The 21,348-nt window shown below is 44.2% G+C and overlaps 1 pseudogene; it reads right to left on the reverse strand.

Annotated features, from left to right (window-relative positions):
• Positions 1–12,084: 12,084 nt before the first annotated feature.
• LOC130831898 (translationally-controlled tumor protein-like) lies at positions 12,085–12,591 on the reverse strand (annotated as a pseudogene).
• Between the last annotated feature and the right edge of the window lie 8,757 nt (positions 12,592–21,348).

The following is a 21,348-nucleotide window of genomic DNA, read 5'->3' on the forward strand; positions in this document are numbered from 1 at the left end:
AGCCCGAGAGCCACAACTACTGAAGCCTTTGCGCCATAGAGCCCATGCTCCACAACAAGAGAAGCCACCACGTTGAGAAGCCAGCACAAAGCAATGAAGACCCATCGCAGCCAAAAATAAATTTTTTTTAAAAAGTTCCCTTATACCTTCTTTCCCAATCAGTTTCTTTACCACCAGGCCTGAGCAGCCACAGATCTGCTTTTTGTTACTGTTGATTAGGTACATCTTTTCTAGAATTCATGTAAACAGGATGCTACCACGCGTACCCTGCCTTTTGCCTCTCCCCAGACAGATCCATGCTGTGTGGGTCAGTCATCTGTTCCTTCTCGTCGCTGGTGGTATGTTCTGTTGTGTGCTAAATCATTCATGTGAAACTTTGGCATTACATGTTGAACATGGTGAAGAGCAGTATCTTGAATCTGGGAAACCCAGGTTAAAGATTCCAAGGTGGGTTTCAAATAGAGATGAAACCTTGATTATTGAGTAAGTAACTGACAGACAAGACAGGGACTGTATTTAGATGGAATTGGCTTCTAGGCTTCAGGTGTGGAAGAAGCTCTCTGATTAATAAGGTGAGAATCAATGGGTCGCTTGCCAGTATGAAGCCCTATCAGTTCCATTGTAGCTAATTCCTAAGTACTGTATATGAAATTCAGATTTAAAAATCTTAAAAACAGGGGCTTTGGAGTTACCTTAATGTTGAGCCGTATGAAATTGCTGCTTTTGTAGGTCAAATCCATTTGAATGATCAGCAGTTTCATATACCATAACTTAGCTTATAATATTGTTTTTCATTAAGATTTCAGTAACTGGAAGACATACTTGGTGTAAGAGAGAGATAAGGGGAAAGGAGTGAGGTGGGATTAGAGAAAAATAAAATAGTGGGTTTTTTTTTTAAGGTATTGCTAGATTCATGTGTTTGCGAAAATTTGCCAAATTTTTGTTAAGGTGTCTCTGTTCATGGGATGTATCAGTCTGTAGTTTACTTGTAATGTCTTTGTCCGGTTTTGGTATCAAGATAATGATGGCTGGGAAAGTTCCTGTCCTCTTTTATTATCTGGGATTGTGAAAAATTGATATTATTCCTTCTTAGGTGTTTGGTTGAATTTACCCATGAAGCCATGTGGGACTGGAGTGTTCTTTGTGGGAAAGTTTGTCTGTGAATTTAACATATTGAATCTATTTCAAGGTATCTGTTCCTTCTAAAGTAAACAGATAGAAAAAAAGATTGAATTAAGCCCATATTAAGCAGAAGGAAGAAAACAATCAAGAACATAAATCAGTGAAATAGAAAACTGGAAAGCAATAGAGAGAAAGAAACCAAAAGCTGGTTTTTCAGAAAGATGAATAAATTTAAGCCTCTAGGCAGCTGGCTCTAGCCAGACTTTAGTAGGGAGGTGGCGGGGCGGGGAGACAAATTACTGATGTCAAGAATAAATGGAGATGTGATAGACTGCACAGACTTTAAAATGATAAGGGAATATTATGAACAATATTATACCAGTAAATTCAACAGTTTGGATGGAATGGGTAAATTCCTTGAAATACACAAATTACCTAAGTTTACTTAAGAAGCAACAGATCCCTCAATCAATGTAATTTACCATATTGACAAGCTAAAGAAAAAATGTATTGCCCTCCATAGATGCAGAGGAAACATGATAAAGTTCAGTACCTATTTAGGGTTAAAAAACAACAAAAAACCAAACCACTCTCAGCAAGCTAGAAGTGGAAAGAAACCTCACCTTGAAAAGGGATATCTACACAACATTGTACTTCATAGTGAAGGATTGAGTAATTTTTCCTATGACTGGGAGCAAGGCAAAGATGTCTGAGCTTGCCACTTCTATTCATCATTGTCCTGAGGTCCTAACTCGGTAGAATAATGTGATAGAAGGAAGTAGAATGTGTACGGATTGGAAAGGATGGAGTAATAACTTTGAATTCACAGATGACATAGTCATCTATGTAGAGATTTACCCAAAAAGCCCTACTAGGACTCAAATTTAGCAAGGTCAATTTATAAAAAATCTATTATAATTTTTATATGCTAGTAATGAAATTGGAAATAGCATCAATGAGCATAAAATACATAGGAAGAAATGCGATAAAATGTGAGACCTACACACTGAGAACTACAAATTTTGCTGAGAGAAATTAGAGACTCAAATAAATGAAGAGTTCCTGAAACTGGGGGTAGTTATCAGAGCCATTAAACTGTAGCTTGCTTGATAAATAATGAACCGTAATCACCTTCACTGATCAAGCTGGCTTTAATTGTTTCTACGGAAAACTCCCTGCCTTCCAAACATTACATAGCCTGAACAATAAGATGTTTGCCCGAGTTGGTTTTCAGGAACTTGGTGTCAGCTGCATCCAGTTCAAGCTCGTGCTGGTTAAGATAGGTTGGGACCCTCCAGCTGGACTTGAGTGAATGTCCCATCGGTGACCTTTTGATGTCAGAGAGCTGAAAACTCCACCCTCAGAGCGTGCAGGTGCTGCAGTTTTCTTAGTGAGTCCCTTGGAGAAGCCTGCAGCTTAGTGGTGCCTGTGCAGAACCACAATGACCTCACCTTTTTTTCTCGCCAGTCACCTTTTGCACGCTCCCCATGCCTCAGCTTTACCCCGTAAGTATCCCAAGCCCATGGCCTTCAAGGAGGCGGATTTGAGTTTTTTTTCTCTCGGCCCCTCCTGAACAAACCCATTCTCCACCACAGACCTCAGCATCCCAGCATTTGGCTGGTTGCATGTCAGGCAAACAAACCTGGTTTGGTAATAGTGCCAAGCTCACAGGTCAGAGGACATGTATAAGGTACCAGTTCTCTGTAGACTGAACAACAGTTTCAACGCAATTGCAGTACATTCCCAGGAGGCTTTTTTTTTCCAAAGCATAATGCATTTAAAAACTTGTGATAAAGTACACATAACATGAAATTTATCATTTTAAACAGTGTTAAGTGTACATTCACATTGTTGTGCAACCATCACCTCTGTCCATCACTAGAACTTTATCAACTTCCCAAACGAGACTCTGTCTCCATTAAACACTCACTCCCCATTCCCCCCCGCCCCGCCCCAGCCCTGGCAATGGTCATTCTCCTTTCCTCACTCTCCTTTCCATCTCTACAAATCTGACTCTTCCAGGGACCTCACATAAGTGGAATTATATAATACTTGTCCTTTCGTGTTTGGCTTATTTCACTTGAAAAAAACTCGTAAGAGTTGTGAATTGTTTTATTTGGGGGCAAAATGAGAACTGTAGCCCAAGAAACAGCATCTCAGACAGCTCTGAGAAACTGCTCCAGAGAGGTGGGAGGAGAGGTCAGTGTTATGTATGATTTTAGTGAGGGGGTACGTGCAGTCGAGCCCGCATTTTGTCCGAGGCTTGCTGCTTATTCCAAGGAGCAGACGCCACCGTTAATGATTTTAGTGCTTTTCTTAGTATGAGGAAATGCAAGAACTGGGCTCATAAAACCTCCTGAGAATATCTAACTATCTGAAGGCCTGTTCTGCCAGTTTTGCTCAGAGCACAGAGGGCCACATTCCTGATCTCCACCCTGAACTCCTTTCAGGAGGCGTTGAAGGTCAGTGGCTGCAGCGGCTCGCAACTTAATCCTTGTGGAGGCAGACGGCAAGTGCCAGTTTGTAGTCGGCATGCTTCACCTCAAAGTTCACTCAATGTGGTCGTGTGCCGGCAGGATTTTTTTTTTTTTTGTAGAAATTGATTTTAAAATTTATATGGAAATGCAGTGGTTCTGAAAGAGAACATTTTCGGGGGAGAAAGAACACAGTTGGAACACTTAAACTACTGTGTTTCAAGATTTATTAGAAAGTTACAGTAACTAAGACCGAGGGGTACTGGCACCAGGGTAGACGTGTCAATGAGTAGAACAGAAGAAAGATGTAGAAATAGATACACAGAAATGTGATCAATTGGTTTTTGACAAGCCACTGAGGTAGTTCAACGAGGAAAGGATAGTTCTACCAGCAAGGGAGCTGGGCAACGGGACATCTGTACGGAACACAGTGAGCCTTGAAGTCCACCTCCCACGATGTACAAACATCAGCCCGAAGGGAATTGTAAACTTACGTGTAAGAGCTAAAATATAAAATCTCTAAAAGAAAACATAGCAGAAATTCTTCATGACCGTGGGTTCGGCAAAGATCTCTTAAATAGGACACAGAAAGCATCGACCATAAAAGAAATCCCTAGGTTGGATTTTATCAAATTAAACTTTTGCTCCTCAAGAGACACTGTTAAGAAGATTAACAGCAAGTCCAGTTTCCTTCAGGGAAGGAACTTAACACAGAGGCTTTCCTATTAACAAGTCATCACAGGCTTTCTTGCCTCAATTTTTTCCATCTGAAAGGACTCTGGGTTCTTCCTTGACTCTGGAAGGCAGTTTAAAGCACCTGTGTTTACACAGTGTGCCCAGCCTGGTACTGAGGATTGAAAAGGAACACAGTTTAGGGCAGTCACTGAGGGAATAAAAACCTACACTTGAGAAACACTGGAAAGTTGATAGTAATTGGGGATAAATCGACTAAAAATGGAAACATTGGTTATTCCATGTGAAGTGCTGTTTGTGGCCATATTTCTGCAGGTCATGGGTTTTGAGTCTACCGGAGGTGAAGTCCCAAAGCTGGTGGTTCTGATAATAATCCCAAAGAAAGCAGAAAGGGAGGGACTCCGAGGGCAACAGGAGCGGGATGGCATTGGAGGTGGAGGCTGAGTCCTTGGGAGGCAGAAGGGAAGGAGATGTATGGGGATGTCCAGTTTGAAAAGCAAACCACTACGACAATAACCTTCCTTCCATAAAGCATTGTTGTGGGTATAGAGTTATTTGATTTCATTGAAGAAAAAGTACAATTTGGAGCCAAGGAGGCAAAATTATACCTTTGTTGAATTATGATTTTTATCAAGAATAGATACATTTCCCATAACTTTTTAGCCAGGTCAGAATGTGACTCTTTACCCAAGGCAATTAATCTGTGGGGTTTATGAAAAAAGATTCTGCCTCTTTGGATACTTCATTTTATTAGAGGTGATCATTAAAAAGATTAGTAGGCAGGCTGTAGATGGTGGGGGAGGGGGGTAGATGAGTGGTGAGAGGGGCTCTCTGGGAACTCTCTGTACCTTCCTCTCAATTTTGCTGTGAACCTAAAACTGTTCCCCCTGCCTCAAATAAAGTCTATTTTAAAAATATTAACAAAAAATAAAAATATTAACAAAAGTGGCTTTGTTGGACAGGGGAAGAATTAAGATTTGGAATTTTCAGAAAAATTCTGGAAGGTCAGAGGTTTCAGGATAATATGTAAGTACAAATGAAATAATTTGTCATGTTTTTCTGGCTTTTGATGAAATCACATTAAAAGTCAAAATGGAGAAGCAAGTCTAAATTTGAGTGCCTCAGGCCTTCAGAATTGGGACAAGTTGGTGAGTTGGATTCTCTGCTGAAGGGAATCATTGCTCCCCAGGGGCACTTCTCAGGCTGGCATCCCTGTCACCCCTGGAAAGGGGGGACTTGAGGACCGGGGTATGGACCTGCCATCTCACCTCATGCTCCCGACATGTTCCCAGAGGACATATACAAGAAGGACAGGCCACCATCCCCCTTGAACTTGGAGGTGTTGGTTACATGAGCCCCTTATATTCTCACTCTCTTGAAGAAACACATTTCATGAGTTTTAGAATTTTTCTTGGGAAGCAAGAAGTAACACATTTCAGAACATTTCTGAAACGTCTAGGGCTTTACCAGCTTAATCATTAAGAAGGAGCAATGTATTTGCAGAAGAGAACAGTTTTGCGATGAATCTGCTATGGGAGCGAGAGAGACAGCTGTCTTAAGTGAAGAGAACACTCTTTTATTGCTTTATTGAGGAATTTCGCTTTCCCAACTACTTTGCAAACCAGCTACTTCAAAAACCATCTGTGTTATTGCTGGGTAGATAACAGAGGGAGATATTTCTGTCTGGGGACAAAAGCCACCCAGGAGAAAAGAAACAGGCTAGCTTTTCCCTTTTATTTGTTTTTTTTCTAAGCTGAGCAGCAGAAGGTGAACCACTTTTCATGTTTGCTTTAGTTGGAAATGATGCACAGGGCACGTCATAGGTGACAGGCTTGTTGCTGGCTCTTTACATAAGCACGCGGGGTGGTCGTGGTGGATTGGCACTCATTCCGCTCTCCTTGTTTGCTTTCCTGAACTGGGGAGGTTGCAGGCTAAAAGCCACGTTCCTGAGTTCTGTTGCAGCAAGGGTTAATGTTGAGACGGAGGATCAGCCAATCAGATGAACCCATGGGCAACCTGCTGGTGCAGTTGCAAGCAGGTTGGAGGAGTTGTTTCTACTACAGGAGCAGTGAGCAGACCTCCCAGTGAGCAGACCTCCCAGGCAGGAATCATTCCAGGCAGGAAGCGGGGCATGTACTTTGTGGGTGTGGTTCTCAGGGAGATTTCCTGGTGCTCCTGGAGCTGAGGGTGTTTGTCCCTGGAGCCACAGTGGCAGTGGCTTCTTTATTATTTTATCACTGTGTCTTTGCTAAGATATGTGACCCTGGATCTATGTCACTTTGTCTTAATTCCCCAGTTCCTCATTTTGGCAGAGGTGGCAGTCCTCTTGGCTGGCCAGTTCTGGGGTGTTGTTCTGGGAGTTACTTCTGAAAGCTCAGTTTAGCACCCACTCTTGCAGCCCTTTCTACGATTTTGTAAGCAGCCACCCCCTCAACTAATAACATGTGTTGTCTTAGTCCATTCAGGTTGCTAGAACACAATATCATAGAGTGGGTGGCTTAAACAGCAAACATTTATTTCTCACAGTTCTGGAGGCTGGCAAATCCAAGATTAAAGCACAGGCAGATTCAGCATCTGGCGAGGGCTTCCTGGTTCATGGACAGCTGTCTTCGCACTGTGTCCTCACATGGTGGAAGGGGTGCAGGAGCTCTCTGAGATCTTTCTGTAATCCCGTTCACAGGGCCTCCACCCTCATGACCTAGTCACCTCTCAAAGGCCCCACCTCCAAATACCATCACCCTGGAGATTGGGTCTCAACATATGAGTTTTGGGGGTACACAAACATTCAGTCTATAGCATGCATCATATGATTGGTGCCTCTTAGAGTCAAAATAAGAGTTGTTTTTTTTTTACGATTGATTGATTTTTTTTTTCACTGCATTGGGTCTTTGTTGCTGCACAGGCTTTTTCTAGTTGCAGTGAGCAGGGGCTGTTCTTTATTGTGCTGCATGGGTGTCTCATTGAGGTGGCTTCTCTTGTTGCAGAGCATGGCCTCTAGGCACTTGGGCTTCAGTAGTTGTGGCTCACATGCTCAGTAGTTGTGGTGCATGGGCTTAGTTGTTCCACATCATGTGGGATTTTCCTGGCCCAGGGATTGAACCCATGTCCCCTGCATTGGCCGGCAGATTCTTAACCACTGTGCCACCAGGGAAGTCCTGAGAGCTTGTCTTTATTGAGTACTTTGCATGGATGTCTTAGGTTGCGTTTCCTGGGAAATAGGCTACTGAAAAGAGCAAGAGTGGTTTCCACTGTCAGCACCTGCACAGGAGTTGATGCCCTGGTACATTTGATCACCTCACTGCCCTAAGATGCAAACATCACTGGTCCCATTTCACAGCTGAAGAAACAGGACTTAGGGGACTCAAATGAGCTGCTCAAGGTCACAGCTTGTCAGTGAGGATGCAGGTTGCAAACCCAGATGCGTTCCCTCCCCACTCTGTCCCTCATCTGGAAACCTGGCCGGGGTTACACGATCTCCTGGATTTTTGCTCATCCTGTGTGCCTGGGATCCAGTGCTCTTTTGCCGTCTTGAAATTGTTAATGATTTTGTCTTTGAATCTGTGTTGTGTGAGTGCAGTCAGATGGGATAATGGAGCACGCAGTGGGGCTCGTGAGAGGTCCTGCCTTCCTCCTCCTCCCACCTCCCAGGGCTGGTGGTTAGCCCCCCACTCCCCACCCCTCCCCAGGCTGGGAGGGGAGGGACGCTTGGGCACATTCACCCCAGGGGAGGGAGTGTCCTGTGTGTGTCTGACACTCCACCTGTGACCATCCTCATGCCTGTGGGAGCGTGACATTAAAAGCAAATAAAACCCACCATGACAGGTCAGGAGAGATCATGGAAACAAGGACACATCTTTTTTGTTTTCCTGATTTTTGAACAAGGGGCCCTGCATTTCATTTTGTGCAGAGCCCTGTGAGTTATGTAACTGCTCTGCTCTTCTGACTCCTAGCGTGGCGGTTTTGGTGGATGACTGTAAGGACCTATTGTCCACATTGGAGAGTGCTGTTAGCACAGAAAACGGGAGATAAATGGCACTCGTCTTTGCTCTTTATTTTCAGTCCCAGTATTATCATTTTAAGAGAATCACCCTTTTGATGTATGAACATTCTTTAACATCTATTTGGCAAGGAAACAGGGCCTTGTTCCAGAATTAAAGGCTAACATGGTCAAAAGTTATGAATTTTCCTTTTGGTGCAGAGTTTAGCCATATTACAGATACTTAGTAAATGTTTCTTTTCATGGTCTTTCCATTATAAGGATGGCCAAGTGCTAGATGAATGTACTATTTTGAGGAAAAATGCATAGAGGTTTTTTTTGTTTGATTTATTTATTTATTTATCTTTATTGGAGTATAATTGCTTTACACTATTGTGTCAGTTTCTGCTGTACAACAAAGTGAATCGGCCACATGTATACATATATGCCCATATCCCCTCCCTCTTGAGCCTCCCTCCTACCCTCCCTATCCCACCCCTTTAGGTCTTCACAAAGCATCAAGCTGATCTCCCTGTGCTCTGTAGTAGCTTCCCACTAGCCATCTATTTTACATTTGGTAGTGTGTATATGCCAATGCTACTCTCTCACTACGTCCCAGCTTCCCCTCCCCTCCTGTGTCCTCAAGTCCGTTCTGTACGTCTGCATCTCTGTTCCTACCCTGCCACTAGGTTCATCAGTACCATTTTTCTAGATTCCATATATATGTGTTAGCATATGGTATTTGTTTTAAAAAGTCAGTTTTGCTGAAATAAACTATGCACACCTTGAAGGGCAATTGTTTTTTTAATAACAATTTTGATATATTACAGATCAGAATGCCCCAAACACGAGCATAGCACATTTATACATGTACTGATAGATAATAAACTCCCCCGTTCTCATTGTCACGAAGCTCCCCAGGTGATTTGATGAAGCTGGTCTGGTCCTAGTTCACAGAACAGCCTTGGAGAAATCCTGCTCAATCCATTGGCTTAAAGTAGTCAGGTTTTAACACATTTCTTCCTTCTTCTGGGCTCTTTAAAAAGTCTGATATTTGAGGAAGTTGTTTGATTGATCACTGGTTTGGGGAAGATGAGGATGGAATTGTCTAGAAGAAATTTTATTTCTCTTATTCCTTAGAGGGGAAGGGATATATAGTGAGTAGAGAAGATTTCTGTTGATGAAAGACCTACATGAAGAAAATGGTATGTTTGTGCCTTTAAAAAAACATATGTTTTAAAGAAAGAAAGAAAGAAAAAATAAAAAACATATGTTTAGATGAGTTTGTTTTTGAACTACTTTGATATTGAGTTTACTTTTATGTTAGAAGTTCATATCTTTAGTCGTTGGTCTTGCAGGGAAGAAGGCAATGATATATGCAGATCCTTGGTTACCTTGAGTATTAGGCAGTTGGGCAATGATTCTTGATTATTAGGCAATTCAAGACCTTATTAGTCAACTTACAGTTGATAGACATTTCCTGCCTCTCCTCCCAGAGGCTGTTTCACTCTGCTAAACATCTCCTCCATAAGCAGGGCCAAGGGATTAAAATACAAGCACATGCAGTGTTGCTGTGATCCGCTCAGTGTATAATTTGGGGATGCGCTGAAGGTACTCAGTGCCCTTGTGGTTGTCAGTGCTCTCTGACTTTAAAATGAAGTGCAAGCAAAACCCGTAATCAGATAGCAGTCAATCACTCTAATGAGAGTTTGCATAAATATATTCCCTTTGCTGGGTTTTGAAAATTTGAAACGTATCTTCATAAAATGAAAGGATTTGTTTACCTTAAAGGAATTGAAGGTCTCAGAATGCAGATGATGGGGGAGGGATTTTTTGAGGGGTTTCTCTGATATCACAGTAATCATACTACCCTTGTTTAGACTGGCTCTGGGCCTGCTTCAGTCATTCCAGGGTTGGAGTGGGGACTGAGGTTTCTTCTCTCAGTCATCTCTCTGCCTCCATGAAAAGACTAGGATGGAAGTTGGGGGCTGGAATATCAGAAAGTAAAGAGCACTTCTCAGAGCCAGCTGGGACCTGGCACTTACCTGCCTGAGCATGGAGGTCCCCTCCCTCCCTTGTGATTCCTCAGCTTTAGGAAACCACTGAGAATCCAACCTTCTATCATCCCTGAAGCTGAGCCTGGACTTTGTCCCCACCCTGTGCCTAAGGGTGGAGATGGTGCCTTACTTGGCTTGCAGGCCAGTTAGGGAAGGAGGATGGAGGGTTGGTTCCAAATGTGACCAAGAGAAGCTTAGCTTTAGGCTCTGGAGGTAGGCTTGTAGGGAACTCTGAGCTGGAGGAGTTGAGCCCCTCCAAAAATGTGTGTTTGCTACATGGCATTGAGATAATTATGGTTGGGAATTCCTTGGCAGTCCAGTGGTTAGAACTTGGCGCTTTCACTGCTGTGGGCCCGGGTTTGATCCCAGGTCAGGGAACTAAGATCCCACAAACCACGCAGCTCAACTAAAAAAAAAAAAAAAAAAAAAAGAGAGAGAGATTATGTTTTACTGTAAAGTACACATTTCAAAAAGAAGACTCAGGATTTAATCGCAGTTCTTTCACCAACCAGCTGTGGCTTTAGGCAAGTAACGTAACATCTCTGAGTCAATTTCCTTATCTGTAAAAAAAGGAACTTTCTAAGATCCTTCCCAATAATATATCTTAAGTCTCTGATCCTATTAGAAAAACAGTATTGTCATCACTGATTAGAAATACTATAGAATTAATAGAGCAGGAAGAGAAAAATTGAAAATACAGTTTTGTTGTGTGGTATAATAAAGAAACCCTTGGAATTTCCTGAGAGACAAGAGTGTCTTTGCTGTGCTAATGAGGTGACTCAGGGTGGGCCCCTAGAGAGCATCAGGATGGGGACTGGTCACCAGAAAGACTGCATGGTTGAAGGGTTGAAACTTAGGGCCAGCCTGACCTCCAGGGAGTGGAGAGGGGGTAGAGACTGAGTTCCAGCATATGGCCATTGATTTAATCAATCAGCATAGAAATGAGACTCCAATAAAAGCTCTGGAGACGGGTCTTGTTGGGCCTTCCTGGTTGGTGAACACATTGGTGTGCTGGGAGGGTGATGTGGCCAGATTCCACGACGAGAGGCCATGGAAGCTCTGTGTTCCCCCAGCCCCCACAGACCTTGTCCTGTGCATCTCTTCATTTGCCTCCTCCTGAATTTTATCCTTTATAATACACTGTAATCACAAGTAAAGTTTTAAATGATCTCTGTGAGTCATTCTAGCAAATTATTGAAACTGAGGGGGTTGTGGGAATCCCCCAAATGCATATAGCTGGTTGGTCAGATATGCAGGTGGCCTGGGGACCCCACTTGTGGCTGGTGTCTGAGGTGAGGGCTGTATTGTGGGCTCAGCCCTGAAGCCTGTGGAGTATGGTGCTCACACCAGGCAGTTAGCGTCAGAACTGTGCTGCAGGATACACAGACGGTGTCAGAGAGGTGGTGTCAGAACCCTGTTTGCCTAGAATTCAATATGAATTATAATATCTTATATGGACTTCTCACCCTTCATGCCTTATTACTACGGAGCCAATAATAATTGTATTTGTGATTGAATATGTCAACTTATACTTATTTAATATACAGTTTTTTCTGAGTTTAAATGCATTTTATTTTTAGACAACCTACCTGACATGTTTTTCTTTCTCAAAAACAATGCCTCCACTCCAAACAATGTCAAAATGAAGACCTCAAGATGCCATCAGTCCCATTTGTCTAAGTCTTGGTGTTGTGTGGATGAAAAGCAGCAACCAGCCAGTTACAACGAGCAGGTGATAGATCCAAAGTAAGAGCCAAATTTGTTAACATGTTTCCATTTCTAAACCATCCTTAAAGAAAATCATATATGGGGTCACACCATCCTCACCATAGTCCAGCAGAGCAACCATGCCATCTGGCTTCATGTTTTCACCAGTAAAGAACGGACAGTTTTTGAAATTAGCAAGGATGTGCTTGATTTGTTCTGCGGCCCCTGTCAAAAGGTTTTACCCTTTCTGGTCTCTGTTCTTCAACCTTCCCTTTGATTGACTTCATGTAATCTTTGATGTACTTCTTGTAGGCTTCTTTTGTGAAGCTGGTTTCCTGCAAGTGATAGTTCATGACAATATCGACACCAATGACTACTGTGCTTTCGGTACCTTCGCCCTCAGGGCCTTCAGCGGAGGCATTTCCACCAATGAGCGAGTCATCAAGTTACCCTCTGTCCTACTGACCATCTTTCCCTCCACCTCCAGACACAGCCCGTCCGCGATCTCCCCGATCTTGTAGGTATCGGAGAACATCGCATCATGGCTGATGAGGTCCCAGTAGATGATCGCGATGGCAACTGGAGGGAGACGACCGCGGCGCCAGCTTACTAGGAGCCTGGAGCTCAGAGCGAGAGCCGTGCAGCTGGAGCAGCGCTCGACGGGAGGGCGGAGCGGGCGGAAAAGCAACATACAATTATTTGACTACAGTCCTAGGCGGTGTTCATGGACACCCAAACTTCAGTTTGCTGCTCACACTTTGGTCATCTACTCACATGGTATGTTCATGACTTTAAAAAAAAAAAACAACGTGCAAATGGAACTGAAGTAGTTTTCATTCCTTTTTTTTTTACTTTAAAAATTATAAATCATCAGGTATAAATGTAAAGTCATTGATAATTCAAATGGCAGATGCCAATGTAGACATTTGATCTTAGCCAAAAGGCTGATCGGCAAAAAACAAACACACACACACCTAAAAGGCAATTCAGTTGTCAGCGTAGAACTAGAATCTAGAAACGCTCAGGTAAAGGGTCCAGATCCTGATGATTAGAGGAGGAAAGTGCATATGATAAAGACTAGCCGCGCTCATCTTGCAGGATTTTCTTCCACTGCCTGGGCACGTGGGAGGACTTCACAGATTGCTCGCAGTTTTGCTAGCGCCATGTGACCAGTTCTGGCCAATGGGCTGCAAGCAGAAGGACCAAGTATCACTTCCAATCAAAGGCACTTATGAGCAGCTGTGCATGTTCCATGTCCCACCAGACTCTGAAGCTGTCTAATATGGCAGCATCACAGGATGGTACAGCCTCTGTCAGCCGGGTTCCTGAGTGACCTCAGAGGCTTCTGCTGGGCCACACTGGATGTGCAACATGAGGAAGAACTAAACCTCCCTTATGTCCAGCTACTGATAGTTCAGGATTAATTTGTTACCACAGCCCATCCGAGGTTATCCTATTTAGTGACACCAGGTCATTTTTCAGTATAGAGCTAAGTACCAGTCGTGGGCTGGGCTCTTGAATGAATCTGGATGAGTTTGAAATTCTTGGTGGAAGATCTGAGCTGCTGTAAAAGAACAAAAGAGGTAAATTGTATGCCATCTTACATTAGAAATAAGGAGCACTACTTAGCCAGGCTTTCACATCGCTTTTTCACATAGTGACTGGGTGTTGAGCTGCAAAGACCCTCATTCAGATCACTTAGCAGACACCATTGGTTGCCTAACTTAATCCATCCCTTACCCTTTCCGTCTTGCTTACAGAGCCCCTGTGCTCAGGGATAGGGCCTCCCTGAGCTCAGAGGTAAATCCTCATTGGCCTAAGCTAATCATGTGATCTCATCCCCCTTTCCAGTGATTGGTTTAGGACTGACCATGTGACACAGTTCTGGCCAATGGTACGTGAGCGACAGTCTCCTGGGGGCTTCCTGGAAAAGGTTTTCCTTGCTTTTAGAAAGAGATATCTTAGGGGAAAAAAATCCACTCTTTACTTCCGCAGATGGCTGTGTGAAGTGCGGTGCTTGGCTCTGGTAGTTATTTGTGCTCTTGAGTGGAATCAACAGAAGAGAAACCAGCAGGCTGAAGCCTGCAGGGTGGGGAGAACTTTGGTTCCCGATGAGGTTGTTGAGATGCTGAGTAAACCAACCCTGGGAGACCCCACACCCAGACTTCTTAATATGTGACATAAAATGTCCTTATTTCTGCAAGATGTTATGGAAAAACCTGAAAGAACTTTTTGGCCAACCCAATATTTTAAATTTTTTTACTTTAAAAATTAAAAAAAATATTTTTCCAGCTCTGAGATATAATTGACATATAACATTGTATAAGTTTAAGGCAAAAAAATGTGTTGATTTGATATGTTTGCAAAATGATACCACCATAGCATACCTCCATCCCCTCACATAATTACCCTTTTGTTTCTGTGGTGAGAGCATTTAAGATTAACTCTTTCAGCAAATTTCAAGTGTATTTCAGTATTATTAGCTATAATCACTGTGCTGCACATTAGCTCTCCAGAACTTGTATCTTATAACTGGAGGATTGTACCCTTTGACCAATATCTCCCCATTTCCCTCAATCCCCCTTTCCTTGGTAACCACCCCTCTACTCCGTTTCTCTACCTACAGCTTAACTATTTCTTACCAGCCCGTCTCAGCTATGCTAAGAATAAGCAAGGATCTGGGTGATTTAGGAGCAGCAGGCCCTGTGGTGGAGGCAGTGATACCCCAAGGAAGAGATCTCTAAGGAGCAGCTGAGAATCACAAGAGTTGGAGTTGCTCTGTCACCTGACCCAAAGTATTCTTTCAGAAATTCCTGGGTTATTAGAACAGTGGAATTCCCATATGCACAGCTAAAAGCATTTGTTAAAAACAATGGTCTTTGTACAAATTAACGCATACCCATTTCTTCTGGTCCCCAGACATCCTGCCAAGATGGTGGGCTGTAGAACACAGCTGCCTCTGGGGAAGCTCGGGTTGCAGGAACTTCTGGGTTACCCACTGGCTGTGTGGTAACTGATGTGCTACTTCTTTTCCTCATCTACTGATCCAGTATCAAATGAAACAAGAATCACTTATTTTATAATGGTTTTTTTGTTGTTTGTTTGTTTAAATTTATTTATTTATTTATTTAATTGGCTGTGTTGGATCTTCTTTTGTTGTGTGCGGGCTTTCTTTGGTTGCGGTGAGTGGGGGCTGCTCTTCATTGTGGTGCGCGGGCTCCTCATTGCCGTGGCTTCTCTTGTTGTGGAGCACAGGCTCTAGGCGTGTGGGCTTTAGTAGTTGCAGCACACAGGCCTCAATAGTTGTGGCTCACAGGCTCTAAAGTGCAGGCTCAGTAGTTGTGGTGCACAGGCTTAGTTGTTCCGCGGCATGTGGGATCTTCCTGGAGCAGGGATTGAACCCGTGTGCCCTGCATTGGCAGGTGGATTCTTAACCACTGTGCTGCCTAGGAAGCCCAAGGACCACCTATTTTAAAGCTCATTTTCCATCAACTATGGTAGGCTGGTCTCCCACTTGTACCATATTTGGCTGATGAAAGTCATTAACCAAGACTGGTAATGGTTGGCTATTTTCAGCAATACTGAGATTGGGTTGTGGGAAGAGTAATCAGTCTCCTAATTACTTAAAAGCAGGCAAATCACCAGCAGAGTCTTAGCAGGCTTGGTTCTCCTCTGTCTGCCGACTTCTTTTCTCCCTGATCCCAAGACTTCCAAGATTTGCTGCACCACAAACAGCAAAGCAAAGGCAGCTGTGTTTTACCTGGAGGGCGACAAACCTTTCAGCTTTTTGCATTTGATAAAAGATGTATACACATATATAACTGAACCACTTTGCTTTATATTAGAAATAAACATTGGAAATCAACTATACTTCAATAAAATAATTTTTTTTTAAAGAAAAGCTTTTTCCCAGGTAAAAGTGAAACAGCACGTAAAACATTGACCAGCTTAGACTGGTTTTGCCTCCTTAAATCAGTTGATTAACCAAACCTTGAGTTATTTTACAGAGACAGGATCTCAGGAACCAAGAACCTTCAGTCCAGGCAACTCAAAGGAGAGAAGCGTTGCAGCTGGAGCCCTTTAGAAAGCAACAAGTCCTCCAGTAAGGAAAACCTGGCTTCCAATAGCACGAGTACCATATGTAGAATGATTGAAGGCTAACCAATCAGTTTCCAAGTCTGAAATTCTCCTATCTCCTTAAATTTCTCCGCACAGAGATGGACTTGAGAACCTTCTTGGTCAAGCTTGCAGGAAGGCTCTTTTCTCAAGAGCAGGCACCACAGTGTTGGCTTTTACGCAAGTCGGATAGGGAGCCTTCTCTCTGTTACAAAAAGTGGAAAGTGCGCAGATTTTACCCTAGGTGTGTTAAAAACGGAGGAAAATAGAGGCTTCCAGGCTGGCTGGAAAGATAACATTGATTTTATGTCTAAAGGTTTGTCACCCTCCCGTTGTACACCTGTGATTTCTTTTGTGCTTCTCAAAAGGACTGAGTGTCTTGGAAATGTTATTGTATTTTGGGGGCGTTGAATGCTAAGAGGAGCTAAAATGGAGCCCCGTCATTGGAGCGCTACAGAATCAGATGGACCTATTGGCACTGATGGTTTTGGGCTCTCTTGCTGTGAGAACCACCCCGCGTGGCCAAGCGGCGCTGGTGGTTCACGCCGGTGGACAGCCCCTTCATCCAGGTCACTAGGACTCCTGTGGCTGTGGAAACTCAGGGTTATCTTGGTGGGAATAACCAACGCCCATGCCGGGGTGGAAGAGAAAGAGGAGGGCAAAAAGACGACAGGTAAGAGTACCGTTTATCAGGCTACAAGGAAACGACTTTAAATAATGCTCCCACCACAGCCTGGCTGTCACAAGGGGACCCATGGGGCCTCCGTCACCCCCCCTTTAAGCATCCTTTACTTGGTGTTTCCCGGTTGCCTCAGGGCTGCGTCCCTACACGCAGGGTGAATGTTTCTATCCTCTTGGAACAGTTGGGATATTTGATCCTTGTGTGGTTGGTTATGCGCTGATTGGAATTGGCAGTAATATGCAATGTGCTTTTTAAAAATAGAACCCCCTGTGCGCCCCCTCCCCCACCCCCACCCCCCGGTTTGGAAGCAGCTAATGTAACTGAGCAGCTCTGCTGTGCTCAACAAGTGAGGAGGCCTGGGATCCACGCTGAAGTGGAAGTGGTGGCCCAGACGTAAGAGCAGATTCGAGGTGCCGTTCAGAAACTGGAAGCCTGCTCAGGGAGCGCTTCCAAACATCCTTTCGCATGAAAAGCACTTGAAGGCACACATTTTCCTTCTCTGATTTTGCCTCGTCTTTCATTAAGCTGGTGACTCCACCCCCAACCGCATGTGATCTCAGTTAACAGTCCACTAGGCTTAGCACCTGGCATCAGGATCCTCTCGGGAGGCACAGAAGGTTTCCTCTGAGCTCCCGCAGCATTTGGGCTCTGCTTTTAAATCTTTTTTTTTAAGTTAATTATTGTAAAATATAAAATGTACTGTCTTCACCAGTTGTGAGTGTGCTGTGCGGTGACGTAAGTATATTCACCCTGTTGGGCACCCATCACCACCATCCACCTCCAGCACTGTTTTCATCTCGCAAGACTGAAACTCTGTACCCATTAAAAACAACTCCCCCTTCCCTGGGCCCCTCTGCGCCTGACCACCACCCTTCTGCTTTCTGTGTCTGTGAACCTGACTACTCTGGGTCCCTGATTTCAGTGGAATCGTTCAGTGTTTATGCCTTGGGTCTACCTCATTTAGCATAACGTCCTCAAGGTTCATCTGTGTTGTGGTGTATGTCGGAATTCGTTTCTCAGGCCAAATCGTACCCTGTTATGTGCACATGCTATTGGTATATTTTGGCCTACACTCTTTATCTGGCACTTATTATCTATTGTTGCTTAGCTTATAAGCTGCATGGGGACAAAAAGACGTGGAGGATTCATATTTTAAATCCGTTCACCTTGGCCTGTAGCAGAGTATCCAGCTTATCGTTAAGTACATATTATCCGAATAGGCCTGCCAGTGCTAACTTCACATACTCCCCACAGTCAATGTGTGGGGCATGACTGTTACTGTGAGTGAGAGGGGGTCACCTGGTTCTAGTCAGATCGATTGCTTGACTGGTTGATTAAATAATTCATTACCCAGTAGATACTGTATGTGCTCGTATCATACGTCAGGCAGTTTGATGATGACTCAGGCCACAAGGCAGATACAGTACTTGACTTCATGGAGTTTTTTTTAAATTGAAGTATAGTTGATTTATAATGTGTTAATTTCAGGTGTACAGCACAGTGATTCAGTTATATATACATATACTTTTTCAGATTCTTTTCCCTATAGGCTATTACAAAATATTGAGTGTAGTTCCCTGTGGATTACAGTAGGTCCTTGATGGAGTTTCTAATGAAGGAAAAATTAAAACATAATTTCCCAAATAAATATATGTTATATATAAGCTGTGATAAGTGTTGGAAAGGAAAATTATAGATAGGAAAATTATGTTTCTGATACAACAGAAACATATACTTGTTCTAACGAGACTTTAAAGGAATGTTCATTGGATATCTGACCTCTGGACTTCCCTCTGTCAACTTCAATCAATCTTAAAACCTTCCTTCCTCCAACACCTAGTAGTGGGAACAAGCAAAGGAGGTCAGTGAAAATCACCGGCTGCAATGAACAAAGGAAAGAGCTGATTGTTAACTGAGGTAAGAAATGAGTATCCAAGAAACAGCCAAGCAGCTCTGTCGTATTGCCCAGCAACTCCTAACTCCACCCTCCCAGAAACGGTATCTGGGAGGAACGAGGACATGTAACCTGACAAATTGTACAGGTGATCTCCAAACCGTAGAGCGAGTGGCAGCAGAGAGGCTGCTCAGGGAGGAGACGGTGCAGCTAGCAGGTGACCTGCGAACGAGACTGTCGGCGGGACATGGAGGGGAAGGGCTGAGCTGGACAGCCACCGCTGAGAGGTCCGATGGGGGATGGGGGCCACCTAGGAGGAAGAGGGGCCAGAGACGAAGGCAGAAAACCAGGTGATGGCACAAAGCCAGCAGAAGAGGGTGTGCCTGGAGGAAGGGCCCATCTCCAGGATGAGCTGGTGTGTCACTAGGTGATTCCGGAAAGTGAGCACTGGATCTGGCAAAATGGAGGTGATGTTCCCTCGCCACAAGCAGTTTGAGTGATGTCAGATGCTCCAGCTAATGACACCCAGGCCCCTTGAGAGTCACTCTGACCAGGGGGTTCCTGCTACCATCAACCCACAATGGTTGGCACAGCTACCTAGAGGCTGTCCATTGAGACAGTCTCACAAGCAGGAGTCCTGGTCACCACCGTGAGGGTGGAGTTGGATTAGCCCCCTGTGAGTCATGACACAGCCGCACCATCCGTGCACCTGGAGTTTCCTCATTGAGTCTGGCTTCCACTCTCTGTTGCACGAGAAAGCTGAACACCTGAGGTTAAAAGGGCTCGTTTGTTGGGGAAAGAAGCCCCGTAGCCTAGCCCGGCCTGCTGCTGCCCTGGATGTGACCCCCACTCGCTCCCAGGGGCGGCTGCCTGTCTTCACCTCCCCCCTCAGCTTCCACCAGGCCTGGCTGAGAAAGCTGGCTGATTTGGGGGAAGCGAGTTGAAGGTCACTCGCGGGGGGGGGGGGCGTCTCCTAAAATGTCTTCATTTTGAAGGCAGAATGTGAGAAAAAGGTTAATCCTTTTTCATTTGGTATCAATATTTCTAGGAGTTTCATGTGTTCATCTTGTCATCTTTTAAAAACAGGAATTACTATTAACCGTGTTCACACAGGTTACTCACTTGGTAGGATGTTTTGTATTTGTTTTCCTTCCTTGTGGTTTGCTTTCTTCTCTCCAATTCAAGTAGCTAGAGTTTACTTGGGTGGAAAGGAGACCCAATCAAGAAGACTTTTTCTTTCTGCTTTTTACTTGCAAACCTTTTGTGTCCTGCTCTCAGGGGTGGCCGCGTCTTAGAGGGGAACAGCATGCAGGATCCCTAGCCTTGGCAAACATCCTTGTGCCCCAAGAATTTTATAGGCATATGGGGGCGCTTGACATTTGGAAACTGCTTAGACCAACAGGGGCTTCCTGTCATCAATTCTTTAAGATTGGCAAAAATATCCTAGTGACTCTAGAACAGCCAAGTGACTTGATGACTGGTCACTTGCTGTCCCAGAGGTGCTGGTGACCAAGGACTGCAGGACCCATCCCTTTGCCTTGGTCCAGGGAAGACCCTGCCACATTTTTCACTTCCCTGCAGATGGAAAGGGCACCTACAATTTCCCCTCCAGCCCAGGGAATGTGGGCACCAAGTTGAAATTAATTGAATCTAAAGAAAAATTTAAAAATCCATATTTCTCTGGCATACTTGAATTTGAGGTCTGAGGATAGTCATACCTATCTCACGTTATGTTAACTTGCAGAAGTCAGGGTATAATCAGCTCTTGATTTTGTGGTCCGTGGAAAGGAATAGCACATAGAAATGAAACCCACTGTTAATCCCAAACTGCTTTTCCTCCTTTCAAGTCTTTTTGGGGGATTGATTTTTACTAAACAATAGCCAGATAGATTTTTCCCCCTTCCTCTTGTAAGTTAAAAATCATATACAGCCACTTTGGAAACACAGTTTGGCAGTTCCTTACAAAGTTAAATATACACTTAGTATGTGATCAGGCAATCCCACTCCTAGCGTATTTACCCAAAAGAAATGAAAACCTGTGTCCACACAAAGGCCTGTGCTTGACTGCTCATAGTAACTTTGCTCAGAACGGGCAAGAACGGGAAAAGATCTCAATGTGCACTGGTAAATGGTGCCCAGATTCGGTGTATCCGTGCGGTGGCCACCACTCGGCAGACTGAGTGAATTATTGATAGAGCAGCTGCATGGACCAAGTTCGAATGTATAACGCTAAGTGAAAGCAGCGTAGATGGAAAAAGAGTGCCTACTGTAGGATTCCGCCAGATGAAATTCTCTGCCAAGCAAAACTACAGTAGCAGAAAGCAGAGTGCTTGCCGGGGGTGGGCGTGGGGGGGAGGGGGGACACGTGGGAGCTTGTGGGAGAGCTGGTGGTGTTTTGTGTCACGAGCGTGGTGATTGGTACCAGGACTGTGTACATTTGTCAAACTCATCACACTGGATCCTTAAAGTTGGTGAATTTTATTGTATAGAAATTATATCTCAAAAGCTGACAAAAACCACGAGGGAGGAAGGAATAAAGCTGGAAGTAACGAAGGTATTGAAACACTAGATCCTGAGCACCTGAGAGGCGCGTGAGGCCCTCCCTGGTGGCTGATGCCAGTCTTCCT

The sequence above is a fragment of the Hippopotamus amphibius genome, chromosome 11 (genome assembly GCF_030028045.1).
Source record: "Hippopotamus amphibius kiboko isolate mHipAmp2 chromosome 11, mHipAmp2.hap2, whole genome shotgun sequence".
Taxonomy (NCBI): Eukaryota; Metazoa; Chordata; class Mammalia; order Artiodactyla; family Hippopotamidae; genus Hippopotamus; species Hippopotamus amphibius.